Consider the following 25,459-nt stretch of genomic DNA (forward strand, 5'->3'; position numbering starts at 1 on the left):
AATCTGCCAACCTAGAATTCTGGACCTGGCAGAAAGAGCTTTCAAAAACTCAAGTGAATTTAAAAATTCTTATGATACACGAAAGCTGAAATAATTCATCACCAGCTGACATGACACCACAAGACAAGCTACACGCCGTCTGAGCGCAAGGAAAATGATTGCGAGCGGAAAGATGGCTTTACGCAGAAGGTACAGCACCAGAAATGGTTAAGTACGTGCGCAGATCGGTACCTAAGATTTTCTCGTACTGGAAACTCACTACAAGATAACTGGCCAGGCAAAAACTAATAATGATGAAACGTGGGGCTCAACACATGTAAAAGTAAATATAATAAAACGGCACAAAGCTCAGGAAAAGAGGAATGGAACCCATTTTACTGGAAGGCTCTCCTACTATCTGTGAAGTTGTATACTATCACACAAAGGCGACTGTGATAAACTGTAAGCCCCAAAGCAACCACTAAAATAATGAGGGATAGATAGATAATAATCCAACAAAGCAGATAAAAGGAAATTATTGTTTACAAATTCAATTAATCAGGGGTCACCTGGGTGGCTCAGGCAGTGGAGCGTGTGACTCCTGATCTCGGGGTCATGAGTTAGAGCCCCATGCTGGGTAGAGAGATTACTTAAAAAATAAAATATTTAAAAAAATTAAAAAATATGGGGCACCTGGGTGGCTCGGTCGGTTAAGCGTCCAACTTCAGCTCAGGGTATGATCTCACAGTTTGTGGGTTCGAGCCCCACATTGGGCTCTGTGCTGACAGCTCGGAGCCTGCTTCGGATCCTGTGTCTCCCTCTCTCTCTCTGCACCTCCCCCACTCATGCTCTGTCTCTCAAAAATGAATAAACATTAAAACAATTGTTAATAAAAATGTAAAAAATAACGAATTAAATAAAAGTTCAATTAATCTAAACATGGCAAAAAAGAGAGAGTAGATCAATGACTAGGTGAGAGAAATAGAAAACATGGTAGATTGAAACCTCACTGTGTTAGGAATCACATTACACAAACAGTTTAAATACCTTAATTAAAAGGCAATGGTTGGGGCGCCTGGGTGGCGCAGTCAGTTAAGCGTCCGACTTCAGCCAGGTCACAATCTCGCAGTCCGTGAGTTCGAGCCCCGCGTCAGGCTCTGGGCTGATGGCTCAGAGCCTGGAGCCTGTTTCCGATTCTGTGTCTCCCTCTCTCTCTGCCCCTCCCCCGTTCATGCTCTGTCTCTCTCTGTCCCAAAAATAAATAAATGTGGAAAAAAAAAAAGAAGGCAATGGTTGTCAGATTATACTCTTTTAAAAAGACAAAGAATAGAAAAAATATACGATGATAATGTTAATCAAAGGAAAGCTGGAGTGGCTATACTGCTATCAGACATCGTAGACTCCAGATCAAAGAACATTACCCACGATTTCCTAATGATAAAAGTGTACATGCATCAAGAGAGCATACGATCCTAAACATGTACGCACCTATTAACAAAACGTTCAAAATACATGAAGCAAGAAATGACAGGATCACAGAGACAAAGAGACAAATGTGTAAAGACAATCAGAAACTTAATTATCCCTGTGTTAGACTGAACTGTGTCCCCACGAAACTCATACATCGAAGCCCTGACCCCAAATGGGATGTATTTGGAGATGGGGCCTCTAAAGAGGTGATTAAGGCCAAATAAGCTCATAAGGGTGGGATCCTAATACAGTAATTCTTGTAGGTGCCCTTACAAGAAGGGGAAGAGACACGGGGGGAGGGGGGAGTGGCTCACATGCGAGGGTCGTCCATCTAGGGACTCAGAAGAAGGCCATCATCTACAAACCAAGGGAAAAGGCCTCAGAAAAGACCAAGCAATAAGCAAAGATACACAAAAGCTGAACGGCGTTATCAAATAACTTGGCCTAGTTGACATCTGACCCCAAGCACAGAAGACACATCCTTTTCGAGTGCATGAAGAATGCTTCCTGAGGCAGAACGCAGTCTGAAACATAAAACAAGTCCAAATAAACTTAAAAGTATTCAAACTGTACTAAATATGTTCTCCGACCACAATGGGCATTCTATTAGAAACTATTAAAAAAAAAAAAAAAAAAAAAAAATATATATATATATATATATATATATATATATATCCCTGCAAAATCCTTCAAGTACTTGGAAACTAAATAACACACTTCTAAATAATACATCATGACAAACAGGATTTGTTCCAGGGAGGCAGACTTAGTTGAACATTCAAATATCAATCAATAAACTAAAAAGAAACCTACAATCTTTCAATTAATCAGAAAATAACTCTGACAAAATCCAAGATCCATTTCCTGAGAAACACTCTCAAATCAGGACAGAAACTTTCTCAACTTGGTAACATCTACTGCAAACCCCATATTTAACGACGACAGACTGCTTTCCCTTTAAGCTCTGGAACAAGGCAAGGATGTCTTCAATCAACATTTCTATTTAATGTTGTTCTAGAGGTTCTAATCAGTGCAACCGGGCAAGAAAAATAAATAATAGCTATCCAGTTTGGAAAGGAAAAGGTAAAACTGTCTTTAATCACTGATGACACCACTATCTATTAAAAAAAAAACAAAAAACAAGGGCACCTGGGTGGTTCAGTCGGTTGAGCATCTGACTTCAGTTCAGGTCATGATCTCACAGTTCATGAGTTCAAGCCCCACATCAGGCTCTATGCGGAAAGCTCAGAACTTACTTGGAGCCTGCTTCAGGTTCTGTGTCTCCCTCTCTCTCTGCCCCTCCCCTGCTCATGCTCTGTCTGTCTCTGTTCCTCCCCCACATGTGCTCATTCTCTCTCTCTTTCAAAAATAAATAAACATTTGAAAATAAATAAATAGGGGCGCCTGGGTGGCTCAGTGGGTTAAGCATCCAACTTTGGCTCGGGTCGTGATCTGACAGTTCATGAGTTCAAGCCCCACATCAGGCTCTATGCTAACAGCTCGGAACCTGGAGCATGCTTCGGATTCTGTGTCTCCCTCTCTCTCTCCTTGCTTGTGCTGCCTCTCTCTCTCTCTCTCTCTCAAAAATAAAGATATAAAAATTAAAACATAATAATAAAAATATAAAGAAACAAATATCTCACAAAATCTACAAAAAAGTTCTAGAACTAACAAGCAAGTTTAGCAAGTGGAAGGACAGGAGATCAATGAATGTACAAACTGTATTTCTACATACTAGCAATGAACATTCAGAATCTAAAATTCAAAGAACATTACCATTTACAGCATCATCAAAAATATTAAATCCTCAGGGATAAACCTTACAAATTCTGTGAAAGGCTTATAAAGGAAAAACTATAAATCATTTCAGAAAGAAAGTGAGGAAGACCTAAACAGATAGAGATATACCATGTTCATGGATAATGTAGTTAAGCTGCAGTTCTTCCATAAAATCCAGATTCAACACAATCTGAATAAAAAATCTGTTTATTTTCATTTACAGATGGATTCTAAAACTCATATTTAAATTCAAAGCTCTTAGAATTGCCGAAACAACTTATAAGATGGCACATAATTAAGTGTACAATTCAATCACATTTTCTATTATATTTTGAAACTGTATCTTCTTCCAAAGTATATTCTCAGGATCCCACATCACAATAGCAAGTACGAGGTGTTGAATGAACACTCTGAATCCTAGTTTTCGACAAATGTTGCCCTGAGGTCTATGGAAGTGCGATTCATCAGCACACAGACCACACCTCCTTACTCCCTGACCTATGGCAGACATAACTAATCACTCACAGCTCCTGTCCCCAGTTGGTCTTACAAGCTTGTCGGCAGACAACTCCACCAGCCACTGCCAAGGGACGGAAACTGGCAGAGGGGCGATTCCAGTGTGAACAGATGCTGGGGAGGGTCTCTCCTTCCCTGCAGTTCAACCTGTCCTGAGTGCTGGCAGCTTACAGCTTTCCAGGGGACCGTCTCTAGTCCCATTCTCACCCGTGTCTTCCCTGACCACGTCTAGTCCCTCAGCCATCTTGTCACTTCATCAGTCATCTCGTGATGTTTTTGTTGACCTTGCCAAGCCTAAGGAGGCAACGTGTCATGAACCAAGCAGGACACAGGTTCTGCTGCCTGCTGTACAAGCTCTGTAACCCTGGGCAAGTCACTAGAGACTTGGGGACACAGAGGATACCTTCCCCTTCTGCCTGTGAAGAGAGCTCCTGTCAATGACCAACCGCTATACCAGGTGCCAGTTGTGTGCCCCGGCAGCCTAAGGGAATCACCTGGTCGGTTTTTAAAACCACTCTGCTACGGGCACCAGGGTGGCTCAGTCGGTTAGACTCCAACTCTTGGTTTCGGCTCAGGTCACGATCTCACAGTTTGTGGGTTCCAGCCCTGCATCGGGCTCTGCACTGACAGTGCAGAGCCTGCTTGGGATTCTCTCTCTCTGCCCCTCCCCTGCTTGCTCTCCCTCTCTCAAAATAAATAAATGAAGCTTAGAAAACAAAAAAGGAAACCACTCTGCCTAAACCCCACCCAGACCAGTGAACACAGATAATCTGGAAATGGGGCCAGAACACAAACTTCTTCAAAACTCATCCCACGATTCCGATCTGCAGCTGGCCTGAGAGCCACTGCTACATAATGGACTATTCTATAAGGATCCATCCTGCATACACATAGGGCACTGTTAGTATGTGCTTGTTCACATCCTTATTATTACGGGTTTTTTTCAGGAGACTCAACTTTTTTTTTTAATGTTTATTTATTTTTGAGAGAGAGAGAGGGCACGCAGAAGCTGGGGAGAGGCGGCAAATCCAAAGCGGGTTCCATGCTGACAGCACAGAGCCCAATTTGGGGCTCAAACTCACAACCCGCAAGATCATGACCGGAACCAAAGTCAGAGACTTAACCAACTGAGCCCCCCGGGTGCCCCAAGAGATTCAACTTTATGATAGCGGGGCTCCTGCGTTCGAGGTTTGCAAAAGGTGGACGCCGGAGCCCCTAGGACAAGCTCAGGATATTGGCAGGCTCCTTCTGTGCCATAACCATGACCACCACTGTCCCACAAACAGGGAAAAGATGCAAAACCGAAACCACACGGCCAAAGGAAAGGGTTGTGGGCTCAGACCCTGTCTCCACCCGTCTCATGCTCAGACAGGAGCAGGCTCTCAGGCATCTAAAAATACAGTCCTCTGTGGCAGTGGCCCAGTTGGCACAGGCTTCCCCCCTCGTGTTTCAGTCATTTGTTTATATGCCTTCTTGCCTATGCTCTATTGCAAGGTCCCAAAGGCAGGACACGGGGCTCTCATCCATTTGCCTCTGAGTCTCCCCCCGCCCCCCACTCCCCGCAAGGCGCCTGGCAGAAGGGCGAACCTTTGGACCCTCAATTAGCATTTGTTAACGGAATGAATTGGCCCCAGTTCCTGGGCCAGTGGAGGATACTGTGACCTTTTATTCCTTACAAATACCTTTATTGGAACCGGGGAGAAAGAGGCACTGTGTTCCTGTGGTTTCCTGGCCCGCTGGGCCGCCTCTAGAAGACCGGAGGGGGAAACAGCAGAGGTGCTGTTCGGAAGCCGATGCCCGGTCGGTGGCCGCGTCCCTGAGGACCCCGCTCCAGATAGTGTAATAACATCTGCTCACGCTTCATCTGTACATAACATCTCCATTGTGAAATGAGCTAGACGGGATTAGACTGCCTTTGTTTTCACCTGATACTTTGCTTTCATTTCTCCAGGGGAGGTGGGGCCGCGGGGTGCGCGGGGGAGGGGAGGCTTCAGTGCTGCCGCGTTTAGCAAGCTCGGGTTCAGGAATCTAAATTGCATTTAATTGTCGGGAGCAGACAGTTGGAAGGGCAGCGAGCAGGGCTGCCCGGTCCACGAGGACTCCCTGAGGGGTACCCAGTAATTAGTGCCGCTCTTGATTGTGAAGTCTCTTTTCAGACAGAAAAATCTCTGCAAAGCTGAGCAAGGAAAGCCCACGTGAGCGGGGAAGGGTAACCCTCTGCTCTGCTCTATGCAAGTGCAAAACTGCACAGACCTCTCCCTACGGTCAGGGGGCTAATGTTACAGTAGCGAGGCAGGGACCCTCACAAAGGCTGAATCAGCACACCCTGAGCTGTTCTCCTCTTGGGAAAGAGGATCTCGGGGTGAGTTCTGGTACTTGGCATTCTGGCCAGCAGATGGGGGAACCAACTTGACCCTGAAGTTCAAGGGCCACAAAACCCTTCTGCAGGGACACAGTGGCCCCTAAAGCCGCCCACCGAGGTTTCCACCCCATGGCAGCCACAGATCACAGGCGTCCAAACAGATGCGCTTTCCGCACAGCACACTACACACAGTCCCCAAGCTTCCCAGCAAGAGTGCCTGGCTGCTAAACTGAAAATCGCAATGGAGGGCAACCCAAAGTGACTCAAAGCGGCTGACATTTTGACTTCTCCTTTCTCAGAACCTTAGAAAAGTTTCCTGGAAAAAGAATGCACTAAATGCCTAACCATTAGACTCAAAGAAAGGGGTGCTCAACCTTCTGGGGGCATCTGCTGGGTCCAATGCCAACGCTGCGGAGGACTGTCCCCTGCACCACGGACTGCAATGTGGCCCCGGTGACCTTGCACTCTGGCAACATGCTAGCGCATCCCCGACATCAGCACAGGGCCAGCGGCCCTCTCCCTTTGAAAGAAACCTGCGCTGCGCCTCAGGTCTGTGTCACGACCAGTGTCCTACTTCCACTCGGGAAAAGGAGTCCACAGAAACAGGATCGAGAGGCAGCTGGATTGGAGAGTTAACCCTGAACCGCCCCCCACTCCACGTGGGCTCACCAGGGCCCCCGCCTCCCACCAGGCAACGGCTGGCATCCCCGCTAGGGGCCCCCTGCGCGCACACAAGGTACTCACGCGCGTGCACACAGAAACATGCGGGAAGGTGCACGCTAGCGCACAGAGAGGGCACGCGAGCACACACGGGCGCTCACAGCGACGGGCGCACGGACGCACGTGGGCGCACGGACACGCTTCCACCCGCGCGCGCACCGGTCTCAAAGCGCTCCCCCCGCCCCGCGCCCTGGCTCCCAGCTCCGAGCGCCCCGCTCCCCCTCTCCAAGAAGCCCAAGCCGCAGCGCCCCCTCTGCCCCGTGCCCCTGCGGCCCCGCACCCACTCACCTGGCGCCGGTGCCGGCGCGCCCGGGCCCCGCGCGCGCACCCTCCAGGGGGCCCCGAGGTCAAGGCGCGCAGCCGCATGGCCGCCCGGGCGCCCGCAGAGAGCACAGCCCGGCCCCGCGAGGTCGGCCGCGGCGGGCGCTGTCCCCTCTCCCGCGCCCGAGCGGGGCTGGGATGCCTCCAGGGCCCCTACGCCTGCAAGTCCCAGGAAAAGTTGGACCCCGGAGCCCCGAAAGGACGCAGCCGGCACCTCCACGTCCACTCTACCGTCAGGAGTCAGACGCCGGGAACAAAAGCCAGGCGAGCGAGCGCACGGTCCCCCGGGCGCCCCTCCATCTGACACGAATTAGCCCTCCCTCCCCCGCCCCAGACCGCAGCTCCAGAGCAGGCAAAAGGCTTCTCAGCCAAACGCAGGCAAAGTGGAGAAGAAACGCCTCCCCGGGCAGGGCTGGGGGGCAAACCTTCCGCTGCCATCAGACTTGATTACCCACGCCTTTGGCTGGAGGTCAGCTTGGCTAGGATTTCAGACCTCTCCGGGAATGCCAACCCAGGGGCTTAACATCAAACCTGCCGGCTCTCAGGCTTCCAGGATTTTAAAATCCTGAGTGTCGTTCACTAAACCTGCATCTGTAATGCTCAGTATTGAGGGCAGTCTGCGCAGCTAACCAACAGTGCGTTTGGGGTGGAAAGAAGGAAAATTCCAACGCAGAAAGGTTCTCTTTCCAGTGCACCTCTTCAAGCCAGGAAAGCAGGCAGCCCTCCCTGCTAGAGATGGCTGAGGACCACGTGCGGGTCCCAGCAAGCTTGCAGCTAATGATTGGGGTCCTTCCACAGCTGGGGGGCTGGGATCCCCGCTCTCTTCCCCGCCTCACCATCCTATGGACCGTCCAGCTGCTGGACAATCACATCCTGCTTTCTAGAGTCCTGCTTTCCTCTCTGGCTCTGCAGCTTTAGAAAGAAATTTAAAACCCCAAGCGTGGGAGGTGAAGGTGACCCGGAGGGTCCGGCAGAATGTCACAGGAAGAGGAAGCCAGACACCTGGAAAGTGGAAGGGTCACTTAGCCTGTAGGGCAGCCCAGAGCCAGGCTGGATGCACGGACAGAGCAGCTCGCTTCCTAAGCTCGCCAGAACCCCCGCCCCCCACCTGCCTCCACGGGACTGAGGGGACACGGCTGTCACTGTGGAGCAGTGGATCTCAGCTCACTGGCCTGCCTCTGTGCCCGGCCCAAGAGCCATCCTAACCCCCACCCCCACCCCCACCCCCCACACACCACAGCTCAGCCCTGCGTGGTTCTAACACTCTGTTTCGCATCTCTGATTCCGTGAGCAACTCCAATGCCTTAGCGCCGGGAGCAGTCGGGGTGGGCTAGAGCTAGGCCTTTATGGCTAACACATGTGCGAATTCCAGCCGCGGATTCAAGGCCAGAATTAACCTCTCGGGTTCCGGCACTGAACACCCATCTTCCTGTTTCTTCAGGGAAACAGCAAAGCTCTGACTTTCAGCCATACACACACACACACACACACACACACACACACACACACACACAACAACAACAACAACAACAGCAACAACAAACAGCATCACGCCATTCGGATGCAGACACCTGTTTATTCTCATGGCTCCCACTCAGCTTAAGCCTCTCTTCATTCATTCATTCATTCATTCATTTCCGAGATTCATTCATCACTATTCATTTTTCTGGGCCGCATTCAGACTTGTGTTTTTTGCAAACGTTTCTCAGTCCTGTTTCTGTTAAAAAAAATTTTTTTTTAATGTTTATTTAATTTTGAGAGAGACAGACCGACTGCGAGCAGGGGAGGAACAGGGAGAGAGGGAGAGACACAGAATCTGAAGCAGGCTCCAGGCTCTGAGCTGTTAGCACAGAGCCCGATGCGGGGCTCGAACCCACAGGCCGCGAGATCATGACCTGAGCTGAAGTCAGACGCGTAACTGACTGAGTCACCCAGGCAACCCTCTCAGTCCTGTGTCTACTATACGTCCCTCTCCCCCACTGAGGGACGCGGGACCTGAGGTGCCATCTGTGCCGAACTTGTTTCTGATTCCCCGCCATCTACTACAAGATGGGGTACCAACCAGCGTCTAGGGGCTGAGCTGGAAGCACATCATTCTGCTATCTGAAAACACTCTTTCCAGAAACCAGCTGGATCTGCCTCCAGCCTTCCCCATGGACCCAGCAGAGGTGAACCCCAGCCACCATCAGGTGTCCCCCAACGTGGTCAGGCTCCCTGACCTGGAGGCGGGGCTCCACACTCTGTAGGGGGCAGAGTACCCCCTGCAAATGGCCAGCAAGTGCTCAGGAGCTCCAATGCCCAAGATGCTCTTGTGTTCAAAGGACACCCCAAAACCCCTCTCATTTGAAAAGTCCATCATTCAAAACATCAGTGCACTTTAGTACTACTCGTGGGTCAGATGTATGTGGTATGTGTCACGGGTGACAAGCAATAGGTGAGAATCAACAGATGAGACCAGGGGCTTTGGGTCCGAGTCCAGAACATGACAGCCCAAGTGAGCCCCCCAGCACACAACACTGGGAGCCCCGCCATGGCTCCCCACTTTGCCAGCTGGCCACTGCTCCAGCCCCCCTTCCCCGGGCCCTCCTGCAGCGTCCCCCAGACCCAGGCTCCTGGGCTCTGTGCCCTGGCAGGTGCTGGGGACCCCCTCAGGGCTTCCCAGAGTTTTCTGATTCTCCTTTGTTGAGTGGAAAGTACAGACTTTCCAGGCTCAGCCCAGGACCCACCTCCTGCGCGGCCTCCCCGACTGCGCACCACCCCTCACACCCAAGCCCACCTCAGCCGTGGGCCTGACTCTGCAGCGTGGCCGTCTGTCTGAGCCTCGGCCTGGGCCTGCAGGGTCTAACCTCCGTCTGGGGTTTTCTACACAACACAAGCGGGGGCAATAAATGCTGGGCAAGAATGAAAAAAACCCGTTTCGCTGCATTTCCATGACGTCAAGGCCAGCTACTCCGTCTGTCTCAGCTCACTGTCTGGCCCCCTCAGAAGCCAGCTGAAATGTGGGGTCTGGGGGCAGTGGAGTCTGGGGGTGCTGGGGAGCCCAGAAGCCAGGCCAGGCCCTGACCTCCAGCCTGCAGAGGACAGACCTCAGGGGCTCCAGGGTCCACACCACGAGGGCAAACTGCAGTGCTGGGCGTCAGACCGGAAGCCAAGACCGGACTGGGGACGGGAGCCCAGGACGAGGCCAATGCCGACACAGGATTCGGGGCTCCCTGGGGGAGGGCGGGAGTGGGGTCTGCTCCCCACACACCCCCGCACCCACACGCTTACAGAGCCGTCCAGAAACACTGATGGAGCCGCTGTGTGCCTGACATGGCTGGGAGAATGCCCACCACTACCCCCGATGGCAGAAACACCCCCACAGGTGCCTGAGGGGCCGTGGGTCCACTCGCGGGAGCATCAGATGTTTCCCAAACAGGAAAGAGCCAGGGACCAGAGCAAGGTCACAGCACACGGCGTTTCAGTGAACTGAAGGGACCTCGGTGGCAGTAAGGTCAGGCCAGGGGATGAGCGCCAGTGTGGGGGTGGAGAGCCTGGTCCCAGGCCATATTGTCGCAGGGGGGCCTGACCCCAGCATCGGTGGGGAGACAGGAGCTGCATGAACACCGGGTCCCGGGGGCCCCACGGTGCAGCAGTTTGCAGTGAGGGCAGAGGGAGGCAGGTTGGAGGGGAGGGCCAGGAAGCTGCTGGATGTGAGGACCGGGGAGGGGTGTGGGGAGCGGAGGACATGGAGGAGGGTAGTACAGAAGGATGGACCAGGGAGGCATCGAGGGCAACAAGAGCAGAGCCCATCCCTCGATAACGGGGACAGGAAGGGTCAGGAAACGCCGTGTTGCAGGCCTGAATCGGATGCTGGTCTGGCCCGTGGTTTCCATGGAGACACAGATACAGACAAATGAAAACTGATGTCAGTGTGCTCACACACACACACACACACACACACACACACACACACACACACCCGCGCACGCATCACCCCACGCCCCAGCTCTGTCCACGGCGAGGAAGCAGCCCCCAACAGCAGTGGCCACACCCGGCACCCAGGACTCGATTTAAAATCCTATTTCCCAGGGCGCCTGGGGGCTCAGTCAGTTAAGCATCTGACTCTGGGTTTCAGCTCAGGTTGTGATCTCACGGTTCGTGAGTTCAAGCCCCACATCGGTTCTGCACTGGCAGCTCAGAACCTGCTTGGGATTCTCTCTCTCTCCCTCTCTCTCTCTCAAAATAAGTAAACTTTAGAAATGAAATAAACTGAAGTTGAAAAGAATAGAATTAAAATAAAATAAAGTAAAATAAAGTAGAAACAAATAAAGTAAAATAAAGTTGAATAGAATAGAGTGGAGTAGAGTAGAGTAGAATAATCCTATTTCCCAGTAAAAGAAACCAGGGCTCCTCGCAGACATGGCTGATTTCAGGTGTGAGTCAGGGACAGTAAAAACGAACCTACAATACCTTGTTTTTATTCTGCGGCTTTTTTTGCCGGAAAATAAGGGAACGCTCACAGAATGATGGGGCCGTGTCTCGAGGACACCAGAGCAGCCCCGAAGAGGCTGGCAGGACCAGACACAACTTGAACATCAAAATAAACAGTGATGACACCCGGGAATAAAGTCGGACCCAGGAGTCCTGCTGGTAGAGATGAGGGAGCACCCTGAAGGTCCGATGAGGTGTCCACGTGGTCTCGAGGCACCTCCTCATCTGGAAGGACAAGGGGGGCGGGCTCAGAGGTAACTGAGGGGCGGGGCATAAGTGTAAAGTTCAGCTTCCACGCATCGTGGGAGCTTGGAGAGGAAACCCATCACCTGCCGTTCAGTCACGGTCCCCCTCTGCAGGTGGGTGCGTGGTCTGAGTACCTCCCCTCACTGTAACGGGGCAAAGGGTGAGCCGGCCAGAGAAGGCTGGCCGTGCCCCTTTGGCACAGGGTCAGAGCGACCGAGACTTTGGTGGGACCCGTCCCCCGTGAAAGCTCGGCTCTAGGGCACAGACCGACCCTGACCCGAACGAGGGGGTAGGGCCCCAGATCTGCGGCCCCCGGGGACTGGATGGATCCTGGATGGGACCTGCAGGGGGCCCACCAAGCACTCTGGGCAGACAGCTCGTGTCTTCACCCCCCCCTCCCCAGCACACATGAGACTGTCACAGGCCAGGCATTGGTCCCTGCCGGTCCACAGCTGGCCCATGGCTCTATGACCCTGAGTGCCAGGGAGTCTCCCAGAGCCACCTACGGCACTTTGAAAAGCACTTGGCCTCTGATGATGTTAGAGGCTCCAGGCCCAGGGTTTTCTGAGGCCAGCGAGCGGCTGGCAGCTCTCATCTGCAGCGACCTCTGGGCACAGCCTTCTCCCCTCGTGCGGAGGCAGGGACGCTGGCCATGCTGGGGGCTGGTCTCACACCTGGGCCTCCTCCAGCACAGGCCTGGCTCTCAGGACCTTCCTTCTCCTCCTTTCCCTGCTCCCCCTGCTCTGTTCTGCCCACGGGAGGGTGGCAGGACCCAGTGGGCCCCGAGGGGTGCTACCCACAGTCCACTTCTTCCTGACTCGGCATCACTGAGGAAGCCCCACATGCCCCTCTCACTGCTGGTGACACAGCTTGTGCCCAGACAGTGCCAGGAGGGGGGAGAAGACGGGCCACTGGACAGAAGGAGAAACTGAGTCCCAGGGCATCCAGAGATGCATGGGGACCCAGGAGAGACAGCTGGCTTCCAGTGTCCCCCAAGGAGCACAGATGCGTGACCCCCGGGGACACGGGGGACAGGATCAGACTGAAGTGCTGTGTGTTTAGAGCCTGACCCTGGAAGATGCTTAAAGCAGCAGGTGTGACCTACTCAGGAGGGCGCCGAACCGTCAGGGGTTCCTTCTCCAGGCTCTGTCCTTCACACCTGCCTTTCTGGAGAAAGTCACAGCAGGTGCTCAGGAACCCCATGGGGAGTCCCCTGGCCTGGCAGAGGCCATACAGCCTGGTAACCAAAGTGTCTTCCAAGTGACTCCCTGCCAGAGCTCACAGCCCACTCCCCACGTCTGGTGGCTTCTTCCAGAAGCAAGGTGGTGACCTCTGACACCCTCAGCATAAAGGTTTCTGCTGATGCGGAGAGAGTGAGCGCCTATTCTCACTTTCCCCGTGTGCGTCCTACCCACCCTCGAAAAGCACGGAAAAGGCACTTTTGCTACAATGGCGACCTCTGAGGTGTGGGCGTATCTCCCCCCCCCCCCCCCCCCCCCCCCCCCGCTCCAAACCAGCAGCTGCTTCAGGAAAGAACTAGAAGTTCGGGACGAAGGGAGGTGGATCCAGGGCCACTGCCCCCCCACGCAGGCTCCAGCCGCCCGGACTTCTTCCTGTCGCCACGTGGCGACCGGGATGAGCACAGGATGGGAGGACAGAGGAGGGACTGGGCGAGGCGGGGAGGTGTCTTTGCTGCTGCACCTGCCCAAGGTGGGGGCACGAGGGCAGGGAGGCTGCACAGACCCCCGAGCACCACGGACGCCTGGCCCTGAGGTGTGTGGGCTCCTGCCCTGCGGACGTCATGGCCTCAAATGCAAACCGAAAAGGCAGAAGCAAACCCCGCTGGCCGCCTCTTCCCTGCGTCCACCCCAACGGGCACAGAGCACATCCTTCATCAGGTGACAGCGGACCCCCGCCCGGGAGTCCATCTGCAGGAGGGGCCGGACGGGAAAGGAAACAGACACCGAGTGTTCTTGCCTCTGCACGGAGATGGCCCAGGGGAAGGGGAGCTGGGGGCCCTCGGGGAGCCTCTCTGCCACCCACACCCACAGCCTGCCTGAGGCCGAGGGCCCCGGCCTCTGGTCGGCACTCACGGTCCCCATGGAGCAGACCCAGGGCGGACAAGCCCGCAGCCACCCCATCCTGTCCCAGTTACCCTGGAGGCCGGGCGGGGGGCCAGCGAGCGGCCTCTGTCGAGCACGGGGAGACAAGGCTGGGGGGGTTGGGGGCTTGGCCTCCGCTCCCCGATGCTCTCCGCATTGACACTGCCTCCAAGTACAAGGAAACCCCCGGAATCAGCTAGTTTCTGAGCAAATCCGCCAGGCCCACGAATGCAGGATGGGATCCTTCAGTTCCTCCCCCAAACCCGGGCTGTGGGTACACCCTCCCCCACAGTGCTCCCCACTGCCAGCAAGCTGACGGATCTCAGAGCTAGTTCTATGTCCCACCGAGGAAACTCGAGGTCCCCGTCCAGGCCTGGTGGCGGGTCTCAATACACCAACTGTGGCTGGACGTTCTCCATCTCCCAGCAGGCCGGTTCTGGGGGACGCGATCTCCCGTTTCTCAGAGGTAAATGGAGGCTCTGGGAAGTGAACCTGCCCCACTGCCTGGGTAGCCCCAAACCCGTGCGTTTCCCCAGGCGGGTGTGAGGACAGGGGACCCAGGCCCGCTGCCCATCCGCAGGAGCGCACGGCCCAGCAGCCCTCGAGCTCTCCAGGCCCCCCGCACGCCTCCCCCAGCCGCCCCTCCCCGGCTCGGGGGGCCTGGATCCCACGGTGAGGATGAGGATTCGCGGTACGGGACAGGCGGACAGCGCCCCCCTCCCCCTGCCACGCTTGGGTCACCAAGCTGCGTCTGGAACACCCTCAGATTACCCTCGGCCCACCCATAGGCGTCTGATCTGCAGCCGGTGACACCTGGCACCCCAGCACACGCCCCGCTGTCCCCCGTGGCCTGGAGCATCACGCCCCAGGAGGCTGGACCCACACAGGCCACACAGACACAGACGAGACCTAGCCAGGCTGCGCCCTGACCCTCTCTGCTGCTGGCTGTGTGTCCACAGGTCTGCTAGCAACCACTCTGGGCCAGTTTCTTCACCTGCCGACGGGGATGGCAGCCATCACTACCAACCTCCACCAGTCCGAGAGGCTGACTCCACGTGCCTTCCTCCCCCTCACTCAGAGGGTCAGGCCCTTAACAAACAACGGAAAGATAAAGTCGAGGCGTCGGAGGAAGCGTCACTGTTGACCCATTTCTAACTCTTTATTCCTGAAGTTTTTAAAAAGGCCAAAGCGGTTTGTGTTGACTGCTATCACTGTGAGTCCATATTCTTATTCATGGGCAGGTGTCGATGCAGGGCTGGGGGTCGGGGGAGACGGGGACTTTGGGACCGCTCCCCTGGTACCTGGTGCCCCTCAAACCCAGGGAGGCCAGGAATCTTCTCTCTCTCCCTCACAGAGAAGCTGTGAGCCCACCTGGCCAGGGAGCTGATAACCAAATCCTGAGGTTTGAATTTCCGCAGAAGGCAGCCTGTCCTTCCCACAGATGGGGACTCGCCCAGTTCTCATGACCCATAGCCTCACTAAGGCTAAATGGTCACTGATCAGTCTCCCACCTGAGCCACCGTCCAGGGACGGCTTCTGTCATTCACATGGGACCCAGGCCTCACTGTTCGTGGAGCTGGACTGAGCCTCCCTGGGGACAGCTTTTCATTCATCTGGCTCCTGCTGACTCCAGGGCCCTCGAGCATCAGCCCACGGGGGCTGGGCGGTGCATCTGCCAGGGACTGCTGTCTGTCCCCCCACTTCCAGAAAGGTCAGTCATGTTGCGTTTATAATTTTAAAATCTTCGAGTTAATAAATAAAGCTTTTACATTCTATACTTTTGACAAGTTTAAAAGCTTTGATTTTCAAATGAATGCTCTGTATTAGAGTCATAACGCTCATACGATAAATAAATTTATTTTCACCCTGGAGTTACCAGATCTTAAAACCAACCAACACTCTCATTTTTACAACTAAGATACATGAAAAAAATTCTTAAGTGCCAAAATTTTGGTTCAAGTGCTTTCTCACTCAACTTACGCATCTAGAAGGCATTCAATCTACAAATCTTAATAATCACAATTAGATGAATTTCAGGCTTGGTTCTTAACGATCTAGGAGCAGCCATTTACAAAAGTGCCCCAAATGCCATCATTTCATTCAAGGCCACCAAGCATGAGCCTGTTACGCCCTGGAAACCAAAGTCCAACGTCACAATGACATCATCTGGCAGATGAACTTGAAATCGATTCCAGTACAATGGCTGACAGACAGTGACTTACATTAACAAAGCTTACCATGGTGACCATCTTGCAATATATACAAATACCGAACCACTATGTTGCACACCAGACGCTAATACAACATTATACATCAATTAAACCTCAATTCTAGAAAAGTAACGATAAAGGTCAGAAGAGTTTTTAATCAGTTCATTTTGGGAGAACAGAAAATCTACCGGCCAACGTACGTCTAGTGGGGAAGAAGGGTAGAAATGACCGTGAATTGCCTTACTGACTTCCTTCCGTGGCTAAAAGACCCAGATGAAGGAAGGTTTAACAAAACCATTAAAGAGGAAAAGAGCCCACGTGCATTCTGGGCGTGGGCTTACAAAAGTACAAATTCAGAAGTTAGAGAGTATGTTACAGCACAGGATCCGTCCTGCTCCCCACCCTCCCTTAGGATGGGCTATTCCACGTCAGCGCAAGTCAGCACCGGGCTTCTCCTGTGGCATCACTGTGCTCATCGCACAGAAGCAGCACGGTGTGTGGCTGGTGTCCCCGAGCGTCCGTCCCCCCCACCACCCCACAGGGGCAGACACATAACCGGCCGCACAGGTAACTGACTGTGGGTCAATAAAGACAGACCAGGTTTGAAGGTGGCGGTCACTGGAGGCCACACCCTGCGGTCACACCCGTGTTGTATCTGCTGCCCTTTGATTTCTGATTAGCTGACGGACAGTGATTCACAGCGACCATTCACCCACCCATCATCCGCTCCCCAGTTTACTATGTGGGAGGGACCAAGGGAAGACAGCGCCCTAGGAGGGGTGGTCCCGGAGGCGCCGGGGGCTGGGCTCAAGGTTAGACTTGACCCCTGCGAAAACAGGGAGGCTTGTAGCCAAGGGAGGGAGCAGCAGGGGTGGAGACAGGCACTGGCCGGGACCTGCGGAAATGCCTGTGGGAAGGACTGAGGCCGCTCCAAGGGTTCAGAAGGACCCTGGCTGCGCTGAGGACTAAGGGCCATTCAGGGCAGGAATCTTCAGAGCTCATGGGCGCTGGGGCTAAGATGAGCCCCCATGCTTTCACAGGAGGACTCCCCTAAGTGTGGGCTCGGAGGCTGTCCTCCAGCTCTCGGGGTCTCCCCCGCATGGGCACAGGGGCACAGGGACACCTGTCCTACTAGGTGGCCAGGTCCAGACTGTGTACTTGCTATGCACCAGGTCAGGAAGGGGAAGGTCAGGGGCACAAGCCAAGGTCACCGCCCACAAGGAGGGCTCGGTGTGGACTCCAGGAAACCTCTCCACGGGGATGCTGCGTTCATTCATTCACTCATTCACTCATTCACTCCTCTGACCACCCACCACCCTCCGTGGTGGGCACCTGTGGGTGTATAACTGCTCTGTTCTTTTTTTTTTTTACACTTTTTTTTGAGAGAGAGAGAGAGAGAGAGAGAGAGAGAGAGCATGAGTGGGGGAGGGGCAGAGAGAGAGGGAGACACAGAATCCGCAGCAGGCTCCAGGGTCTGAGCTGTCAGCACAGAGCCCAATGAGGGGCTCGAACCCACAAACCGTGAGATCATGACCTGAGCTGAAGTCAGACACTCAACTGACTGAGCCACCCAGGCGCCCCCTTTTTTTTTTTTAACTTTTTTTAATGTTTTGTTTATTTTTGAGAGAGAGACAGACAGACAGAGCATGACCGAGGGAGAGACAGAGAGAGAGGGAGACAGAATCCCAAGCAGGCTCCAGGCTCCAAGCTCACAGCATAGAGCCTAACGCAGGGCTCGAACTCACGAACCGATCCACAAGATCACGACCTGAGCTGCAGTCAGGCGCGTAACCGACTGAGCCCCCCAGGCGCCCCTAGCCGCTCTGTTCTACGCACACAGGAGCTCAGCTGCCGCCCCAAGTGCAGGCCACCCAGCTCGCGGACACCCTCAGCAGCTATACCCCCAAATGAACACACAGCAGGCTGCCTCCTGCCTGGAGCCCAGCCCCCCGCCCCCGAGGGACCCGGCTCTCGTTCCCCCAAGGTCCTCACCAGCTTCTTCCTCCCTGCACTACCGTCCCCCAGCAGACGCACACCCCAGCTTTAAAGACAGCCCTCCTTGGCCGCACCTCCCTTCCTTTCTGCTGGCTACAGTGCCCACTACCCACCGTCCCGTTCACTCCAGGACCCACAACAACAGCCCACCAAAGCTCCTACCTGTCCCCAACCAGCCACCGCGGTCACAGCCACAACTGACTCTGCTCCTGTCAGAGGCACCTGACGGCTCCTTCCTCCCTGGTTTCCATGACCCCGTGTCCTAGACCCTCCCCTCGCACCAGACGGGCCCTAGTTCCCCTTGGGGGCCCTCTGCCCCTGGTCACCACTAAGTGTCCTGGACCCTCCCCTGCACACGCCCCACTGCTGTCCCCTCCAGCCCTTCCTCCTGAATACTGAGTTCTGGGTACCACCCACTCCTCACCCCCACTGGGCTGTCCAGAAGGCAGCATTAACCTCAGCCCTCCCAGTCAGAGTTCGGGATTTTCTCCCCAAACATGGCCCTGGTGTCCAGGCACCAGAAGCTGACTGTCTCCTCATCTGCAGGCCAGCTAGATGCATCGTCGTAACCAGGGATCAGGACATGACAACCCTCTGGCACTCCCCAGCTTTTGCAAGGACCCCTTTAACAAAAAAAACCTGGTGTCCTGGGCCCATAGACCCCCTGAGCCAGCCCCTGCCCACCCGGACCTGCTTGCCTCCCAGGCTCTTCTCTAACCTGCTGGGCTAGCTGCTGCCTCAGGACATTTGCACGTGCTCCCCCCCCCCCCCACACACATACAACTGCAACTTCCAGTTGTCCGTCAAAGCACAACCCCTCAGGCCTTGCCTGACCCCCTGTGGAAACAGTCCACCACCTCTGCCCACGCTGGCTCCGCCTTCCACCACGTTTTCCTTCAGGTCCCTATTACTATCTAACATCAATGTGCACAGCATGGGCAGTCAGCCAATAAACCCCTCACTCTGAGGGCCCGGCCCAGAGGCTGCGTCTGGCTCCTCCTGGCAGGGAGCCCACCCTGTGCTTTGGTCTCCGTTCTGCCTTCCGTTTGGGGGCATGTGACCGCCAAACGTCCACACAGGTCTCCCCAGCAGAGCCCGCTCAAGACTTGGTCTGTAACCCAGACAGAAATGGAACCACTTGGAAGGTTCTGAGCAAAGGAATGCCGTGATGTGACTTGAAATGTTTAAAAAGGTTCCTCAGGCTGCCCTGTGACCAAGAGACAGGGGATGGAGGGCTGGCAGGGTGCGACCCAACGCCCCTGGCCAGGGACAAGGTGGCTCACCGATGGCACCAGGCGGGGGCAGGTGTCCGGGGAGAGGCAGAGGCAGGTGGGGGGTGGACAGCCATGGACAGGATGGTCCCGTCCCACTGCGGTGTTCACACGGCACTCATGAGATCACGAGGCCCGGGGATGGGCAGAAGGGATGGATGAGGGATGGGGAGATACGGGGCGGGGCTCCGCACAGCTGCGGTCAGCGTCCAGAACTGCAGCCAGGGGCCGGCGGTGACTTGGGGTCACACCTGGAAAGTGATTTGACCCTATGTGATCTGTCCAGACGGAGAGCCACAAAATCTGTCTGCGCTCCTGGCCCGACCACCGCACCCCTGCGGGCCCAACTGAGGGCTCTTAAGACAGAAGCACCAGGCGCCAAGGGGATGACCACACCATTGACAGCGGGAGGCACCCGAAGTCCACCCACCGGGAGGATACGGTGTCCCCAGCACCTAGCCCAGGGGACACATCCCACAGACAAGGAAGAAGGAGCCTGCGAGCAAATCCACAGTTGGAATCATTATGTAAACATTAATCCTCTCCTCGCAGAAGAGACACAATAACGAAGATTGATCTCTGCTTGTTACTGGGAGGAAACACAGAACGGTATGTGAGCAGCTGGGCAGATTCCACAATGATCTGTGCCAAGGAAGCAGCAATTTCTGGGGGCGCTGGGGCTCCCTCCTCTCCCCGCCCCCCCTCCCCCCCACCTCTCCAAGGTATCGTGGCCGCGGCCTGTGTCATAGGACGGGGAACGTTTGCACAGACCTTGCAAAGGGGCAGCCAGTGTGTGTCTGCAGGCACCCCACCCCCAGCACATTTTTCCGACACACCCAACGCATTTCTTTTTTTTAGTACTGTTCCCCCGAGGCTATTTTGGCTGTAAGAGAGATTCTAACAAAATAGCAGGGATTTGACAAATAAAAGAACTACTTAAAGATGCGTTCCCGTTCATCTTGCCAAGCCCGGAAGCCAGTCTACAGCGCAGCTCGTGAGCGAGCGTGAGAAACAGCCTGCCTGGGAAAACAGAAAAAATCCCTGTTTTCCCGGCCTCCGTTCCAGAAGTCCACAACACGCATACACACACACACACACACACACACACACACACACAAGCATGCATCCACACATCTATGCAATGGTACACGCGTGTGTGCACGCACCAGCATGCATGCCCACATGTACACATATACACACAGCACTGTGTGTACGTGTGTGCACATACACGCATAACACGTGTGTGCCTGTATGTGCAGTTACACACTGCGTGGGTGTGCGTGCACATGCAGCCATAAACAGCGTGTGTACCCCACGGACTACTGAGCACTGGGCAGCTCTGTAGGAGATTCTGGAGAAGCTTTTATTTATTTTTTATTTATTTATTTGGGGGAGGGGAAAGGGCAGAGAGAGGGAGAGGATCCCAAGCAGGCTCCGTGCTGTCAGCGCAGAGCCCGACATGGGGCTCGATCCTCTGAACAGTGAGATCACAACCTGAGCCAAAATCGAGAGTCAGACACTCAACCAACCGAGCCCCCCCAGGCACCCCTGGAGAAGCTTTTCAATCAGGATGTGATCTTTTAAAAATTCCTTTCATCGGGCTCTGGGCTGATGGCTCAGAGCCTGGAGCCTGTTTCCGATTCTGTGTCTCCCTCTCTCTCTGCCCCTCCCCCGTTCATGCTCTGTCTCTCTCTGTCCCAAAAATAAATAAACGTTGAAAAAAAAAAAAATTAAAAAAAAAAAAATTCCTTTCATTTAATGAAACTGAAGTCGGAGACCCTGAGGTCTCCTTCTTGGTCTTGGATGCCCGTCCTAGACACCAAGGGCCATAACCCCTAGATGGGGTCTCCCCTGGCCGTCTGCAGCCCCTCTGCCCCCCACCGACACTATGTCCCACTCACAGCCCGTCCCAGAGCATCCTGGGTCGTCACAGGATGCTCTGCACAGCCCACAAGGGTGTGATTACTGTTTGGTGCTTGACCTTCTTTGTGTGACCCCTATCGCTGGGCCCTGCTGTGAAACAGCTGCTCTTGTCAACAGGTGTACCTCCAGGTCCCCTTCCCCAGAGGAGCAGCTGTCAACAGGTGTACCTCTAGGTTCCCTTCCCCAGCGGAGCAAAGCCGCAGCCTCCCTCGCAGACAAGACCAGAGGGGGACAGGACGAGATGTCTGAGGCGATTCAGCGCAGACCCCAGGCTGGACCGTCTGCCATGTCCCCAGACCCAAAGGGCAAGGCTCCCCCCACAAGTGCTCCTGTGCGGGCTCAGCCCCTGCGGCAGGCATGGCCCCCGTGGGTTCCGGTGCGGAGGGCACGGTCCTCACTTGACAGGGGCGGGCTGCGGCTCAGAGGGCTGTCCCCATGCAGAGCGCTCCAGGAAGGCCACCCGAGAGCAGAAGGGCGAGTGGGCAGGGGACAGAGCACCGTGATGGACCCCCGATCCAGAGACTGACCCCAGGAGAACACCCTCATTAGAAAGGTCTGGAGCCAACCACGGGCTCGGTGCGTCTGGGAAAGTTTCCAGCACCTTACTCAAGAGATGGGGTAGACTTTCCTCTCCCCGGGCTTCTTCCCGACAGGAACAAGGAACACGGAACGCCCACGCGGCCCCTGAGGGGCCGTCCACAAACAGGAGCCACCATCACCTTGACCCCAACACCGTCACCTTCACCATGACTCACTCCCGCTTGCTCTGAGCTTGCAAAGCGACCTTTTCTGAGCTCCCAAGGCAATCTTTTCACCCAAACACGGGCCACTTTAACCCAGTCCTCTGCCCGGCCAAAGACTTCCATGCTTTAATCCTGCAACAACAGGAAATGGATGTCCACGATGGACCATGACCAGACTGCCACGTCATTGTTTTCTTCCCAGTTCATTTTCTCAAGGATGGACGGCTCTGCCCAGCATCAGCGGGCACATCAAGGGCATCTGAAAACATGAGGGACCCTTGTTTGTTTTCATTGTCACCACTGGGGCGGCCGCGAGCTTTGGGAAGGAGGAGGTAGGAGGGATGCTGTAACATCCTGGGGCAAACCCTCCAACAAAGAATCATTCCACCCGGGACGCCGCGAGGCGGGCATGAAAGGGTGGCATCCGTGTTCCGAAGCCGGCATCATGGAATTTTCCGGAGAGAGCCTACAAACTGAAAGGTGCCCTATTTTCAGAAGGCCCGGGTAGGAGGCGGGCGGTGAGCAGGCCAGGCCCTCAGGACATCCTCTCCCCTAGGTCCGACTGTCTGTCTGTGGCCCACTTCCACCACACGGAGGAGGCCCCAGCAAGTCATCGGGCTGCACAGGGGCGACGCTTCCTGCAGGCAGATAGGAGAAGTGCTTCCAGCCAGAGCGCGGGCACCCCGACATCACAGGGAAAGGGAATGTGCTGGAAGCAAGCCGCTGCAGGCCCAGGCACCCGGATCAAAGAGGCTGGGCCAGCTCCCCACAGGCCCCGCCAGGAATGCGCCGGCTCCCTGTCTCTGTTTTTCTTTGCTTTTCGTAGCCAGCGGCCAAAAGCAAAGCTCCCCGTCCTTTCAGGCCCACTGGATGCTCGCAAAGGATCCACACCCTCCCCCCGGGTGCTCCCAGACTCCCCCAGAAATGTCCCTCAGCCCAGAGAGCACCCCTCCCCTGCAGTGAGGGCGGGGTGGGGGGGGGGACAGGCCCTGGGTTTCATCCTACAGAGGCGGGGTTCATTCATGCCACTCCAGCATCACCCGCTTGCAGATTTCAACTGGCTTTTGTTTCCTGGCTGGAAAAACTGGGGCGCCTGGGGGGCTCAGTCAGTTGAGCGTCTGACTTCGGCTCAGGTCATGATCTCACGGCTCATGAGTTCGAGCCCCATGTGGGGCTCTGTGCTGATAACAGCTCAGCTAGGAACCTGGAGCCTGCTTCGGATTCTGTGTCTCCCTCTCTCTCTCTACCCCTCCCCTGCTCTTGCTCTGTTTTTCTCTCTCAAAAATAAATAAACATTTAAAAAATTAAAAAAAGTTAAAAAGGAAAGAAAAGACAAATTGGGACAGAATCACCCCAACACCACACAGCACAGGTAAAGGACAGAGACATTGGGGCTCTCCTGGCCCCAACGTCTCTGTCCCCTGCACACACCCAGCAGGAAAACCCAGCCTAGCACCTTCCTCACAGGGTTGCAGGTTATGCCCAAGACAGGGGGTCAGGAGGGGGCTTTCAGGAGCCCGTCCACGGGCCGGGGTGTGGGAAAATGACCGGAAACCTGCCACAGCCCAAATTGCCACCTGGGAGCTTGAAGGACCCCAAGAGGCAAACGCCCAACTTCCATTCATAGGAGTTGCTCCCTTGACCTTTCAAGTCCCATGTCGAGTGCCTCCTTCCATTAATATGAGACACTGGGGACACATGCTGGATTTTAGTAACGGGGGCGGACATCCCCCAGGGCGGCAGAAGCAACATTATGACGTGGACCATCTGGTGAGCTCCAAGGACCTTCCGGCACAGGCGGTGACTCAGACCCCAGGGCCACGCACCAAGAATGGAGACCCAGGGGCTGGGGCAGGGAGCTGACCTTCCCTTCGTGATAACCACCATGACCCAGCAAGACCCGTCAGTTTCCAGCTCTCCTTGCCTGAGGCCCCGGGCAACGCAGGGCAGGGCGTGACACCTGACCTGTCCTAGCATCAGGTCACCAGGGCCTGGAGGCGGCTCCCCGACAGGCCATCTCTCCGTCTCTGTCCCCGTCCACCCTCCGCCCTCCGCCCAGCGCCCTCCACCAGTGCGGACAGAGCTGCTGGGGGTGGACGCAGAAGGACCAGCCGCCAGGAGGGCACAGGAAAAGATGCGGACTAGGCGACCAGCAGGGAGAGGAGATGCGGGCGGGTGCGGGGGGGAGGCCTGAGGAGGGCAAACTGGGGAGAGGTGAGGTCCGGCATGCTGATTTTAGGGCTACATTCCTGCTTTGGGGAGTGACCGAAAATGTCATCATAAATACTGTTTGCACTTTGGTTTTTTTAGTGTGGTTTTTTTTTTTTTGAGAGAGAGCAGGGGAGGGGCAGAGAGAGAGGGAGAGAATCCCAAGCAGGTTCCATGCCGTCAGCGCAGAGCCCGAATTGGGGCTCAAACTTATGAACCGCGAGATCATGACCTGAGCCGAAACCAAGAGTTGGACGCTGAGCCCCCCTGGTGCCCCTAAATACCATTCCTAAAGGCAGCCCTCACGCAAACAAGGGCCACGCTCACTGTCGGGGGTGCAGAGCCCCAGCTCAGGAAGCCCCTTCCCGAAGCTTAGGGGACAACACTCCATGCCGTGGCTCATGTTGGCAAACACAGCTGGTGCGGTGACAGCCACCATGGTGCAGAGTCGGGGAAACTGAGGCTCAGGTGGACGAGGAGACAAGAACTTCAGGTACTAGAAGGAGGCGGGCCTGGCAGCTGACCCTGACCTCTGTCCTCACATGTGCCCTGGCTGCCTGATGAAGCCACGAATCTCCGAAGGCAGCCGTCCACACACACACAGCCTCGCAGGCCCAGCAGGAACCCAAGCCCGGAGCCTCGGTTCTGCCGACTGGCGTCCAAGGACTGTGCCTCAAGTCCCCTGCCCAAGCTCCACAGGCTCCTGTCCTGACTCCCGGCCTCCTGACATCACAGCCCTTCCAGAAGCCCCTAGGGGAGCCCCTTGAATGCTGCCTCCCCCGCCCCCCATGGCAGGCCTCCCTCTGCTCCTGCCACACGTGGCCCCTCAGGCCGACCCCTAACCTCTGACCTTCGTGTCCGCTCGTGGGGACTGTGGGCTCACCTCCACGTGACTTCACCAAACCTCACACCACCGCCACAAGGACACTGGGGGTCAGCGCCCGGGCCTGGGTCACAGAGCGAGGCCACCATGGGGCTGGACGCTCGGCCTGTGTCTCCTCAGGGAGAGGTGCGGCCTCGGGGATGCTCAGAAAGTATGCCCCCACGGGAACATCCTGCTAAGCCGTGTCAGGGACCAGCAGAGAACAGTCGCCTCTCTCCCCTTGACCAGCCCCCCAAATAAACAAAGGAATGTGGCCAA

At 55.3% G+C, this 25,459-nt stretch overlaps 1 protein-coding gene across 1 annotated transcript in view; it reads right to left on the minus strand.

Annotated features, from left to right (window-relative positions):
- TNS3 (tensin 3) overlaps positions 1-25,459 on the minus strand; it is a 216,389-nt gene that overhangs the window by 172,954 nt on the left and 17,976 nt on the right. The gene's annotated exons all lie outside the window — the stretch shown is intronic.

Source organism: Prionailurus viverrinus, chromosome A2, assembly GCF_022837055.1.
Source record: "Prionailurus viverrinus isolate Anna chromosome A2, UM_Priviv_1.0, whole genome shotgun sequence".
Taxonomy (NCBI): Eukaryota; Metazoa; Chordata; class Mammalia; order Carnivora; family Felidae; genus Prionailurus; species Prionailurus viverrinus.